Here is a 3,014-nt window from a genome sequence, read left to right on the forward strand (position 1 = left end):
GGCCTACGACGAGCTTCTGGCCCGCGTCCAGAATCATGCTCCGTCCCGGTCCGCCGGGCCACGGAGCTCCTGGAGCGTCCGGCCTGGGAATTTAGGATCGGAGGGTGTAGAGGACCCCCTGGCCTTGCGCTCTGGAAGCTCCTGGTCTCTTGGGCGCGGGTAGAATAGTGGGAAGCACTGTTGAGGCGAGGCAGTTGGGAAGAAGGCTTTGTAGGAGAGGGGCCCGAGCTTGGAGGGACTGAAAGGATGGGTGAACTTTAGATGGGCTGGAAGGGGGTGTGTGTGTGTGTGTGTGTGTGTGTGTGTGTGTTGGGTGAACTTTAGATGGGCTGGAAGGGTGTGTGTGTGATGGATGAACTTTAGATGGGCTGGAAAGGGGAGTGGGGAGGTGGGGGGATGTGTGGGTGCGGATGGGTGCAGCCCAACCGGGCTTGGTGGAGCGGGTGGGGGTGGGGTGGCTAGATTAGGGCTTCGAGCTGGGTTTCGGGGAGACCTCCCTCCTCAGCAGAGGGATTGTGGTTGTGAGGCTGGAAAAGCATATGGGCCGGGATGTAGGGAGCATTTAAGCCAGATCTTAGAGGTTCAAGGAACCGTTGAGGGGTGCAGCTGATGAAAGCCGTTGAGGGGAGCAGTGTTTTAGGGAGGAAGCTCCCCGTCTAGCAGCAATGTGTAGGGGACAGAGCAAATATTTAATGAGACCTACCATGTGCCAGCATCCCTACTTCTTATTTCTCATCAGCTCCACAACAACCCTGCAAGGTGTGTGATGGAAAGTTCTTTTATAAATGAGAGGACAGATTCAGAGAGGGGAGTGACCTGCGAGGTTAGACTCCTGGGCTACCTGGGTGAAGCCTGTGTTTTCCCACTGCCCCAGAGCTGGGGACCGATGAGGGTGAACCAGGTGATGGGAGCAGGAAAGTATTCGCCCCAAGGAATTGCCCCTGAAGCCTGAACTTGGGTCCAGGCTCCCTGGCAGCTGTGGGAGAAAGGTTATGTGTGTGTCGGGGGCCGGGGAGTGCCTGTGGTCAGGGTCTCCTACTGCAAGCCAGACACATGTATGAGCTTGCCCGTGTTGTTAAACTGGGATAATGGTATCTACCTCCAAGGGTTGTTATGAGAATTCGGCGAGATGGTGAATGTGTTTGCTTCGCACAGAACAGAGAAACTGCCACGTGGTGGCCGTGGTTTTTATGAGTCTGCCAGGTAGACCCAATAAGATTAGGGAGTCCTTGGTGTGTCCTGAAACTTGGACCTGCCATTTGGGGTGGAGGAAAGGCAAGCGCCCCTCCTATCTAATCTGGGTCCCCCTTCAGGTGAGTGTCTGTCTCCAGTGTCCCTATAGATATGTCACATGAGGTCCTCCCCTGTCTCTCCCACTTGGGATCCCTGACACGGAGGCTGCTGAGCTCTTTGTCATTTTCTTCAGACCTGCCTGGGGAACCTAGACCAGGTGCTCTGCCCACTGAATGCGACCCAGTTAGAGGCCAAAGAAAACATCTTGGGCTCACTTTTAGAGAAATGTAACAAACCAAGGGACTTGGGATTGCTGGGACTGGCGCAGGGACCCACCAAAACACTGTTTCACACATGTGAGCTCTGTGTGCGTGTGCATGCACACATGTGCATGCAGGCAAGTGCAGACGGACTGGAGTGGGGGGGAGGGCATGTGTCACACACACCCTGGTTATTTTTTCTCTTTGTCATGAGCTATGGGTCATTTGAAGAGCTGGACTGTAACTCAGGTACTCGATAAGGAGGTGAGGGTAAACACCATGTTGGCATTTCTCTGGTAGAAGTTCCAGGGTGACAGTTCTGTCACCTAGCAGTGATAGTCAAAGTATTCAACACCCGTTGTGGCAGGAACTCACTCCAATCACAACCAAATAACCTTCCTGGCAGGACAGACTCAGCCATGAACCACTGGCAGTCCCTGCTCCCATCTGCAGTAGCTTTGGCACTGCTGGCTCAGCTCTGATGCACCCACAAACCGGACTGGAACCTGCAATTACCCTTTGCTAGCACTGGGTGGTGGTAGTTTCCACCACCATGATCTCTACCAGCCATCAGCTATCAGAGACACTGAAAGAGTTGTTTATTTTTTAACTTATTCCCTCATTTAAAAATATTTTAATGGCAAAACAACACAAATTGACTATTGAATGCAGAATGCATTGACTAATTGACAAATTGACTAATGAATGCAGAATAAAGCAAGAAAATGAAAATTATTGCAGTAAAAATGGTAACATCCTATAAGTACTAATATTTTTACATTTCTTATTAAAATACTAAGTCATTAAGCAAAAGAAGTTTTTAAAGACATAGCTAAGTATACTTGAGAACTTCTCTTGCTAATTTTCAGTCATAACTTAGTCACATTTGCTTTGTGTTATTATCTATTGAACTAAGCGCTTATGTATTGACGCACTGAATTCTCACACAACCTAAGGTATAATTATTATCATGCCCATATTACAGATGGAGGAACTGAGACTGTGTGGTTAGTTTACCCATGGCCTCACAGCTTTTGATGGCAAAGTTGTGATGCAGACCCAGGTGCTCTGACTATAGAGCACATTACTTCTAATGCTTTTTGCCTGCAGCATATTTCTGCTTAGCCCCGCCACATTTTTGAACTTAAGAGGATGCTTCTTTATAACTCACTTGAATTTCTATCTTGCAATAATTTCCCAAGGTCTAGCGCAAGGGTTCTCAACAGGACTGCATACCCCCAGGTTCATGGATCCCTCCCCAGGGACACTGTTGAACTCTCGGGGCCATCTCTCCCCAGGGGATCTGATTCCCCAGCCTTATACACAGTGCCCTCTCCCACCCACATACGGTTGAGGACACTGCTGTTGCCTAGAGGTGTGCCATGTAGCTTCCATTTTTCTGGTACACTGAACACTTCTGGGCTAATTGGCATCAGCACCCCACACCTTCAGCTTGTCTTTAGCAGCCTTGACTGTGATGGTTCATGCCCTGGGAACTGCTTTTAATATTCATTTAAAATA

General features: G+C 49.6%; 1 protein-coding gene across 1 annotated transcript in view; it reads left to right on the forward strand.

Annotated features, from left to right (window-relative positions):
• The window catches only part of ADAMTS7 (ADAM metallopeptidase with thrombospondin type 1 motif, 7), a 77,502-nt gene that overhangs the window by 12,171 nt on the left and 62,317 nt on the right, over positions 1 to 3,014 (forward strand). The window lies entirely within an intron of this gene.

The sequence above is a fragment of the Bison bison genome, unplaced genomic scaffold (genome assembly GCF_000754665.1).
Source record: "Bison bison bison isolate TAMUID 2011002044 unplaced genomic scaffold, Bison_UMD1.0 scf7180017864181, whole genome shotgun sequence".
NCBI lineage: Eukaryota > Metazoa > Chordata > Mammalia > Artiodactyla > Bovidae > Bison > Bison bison.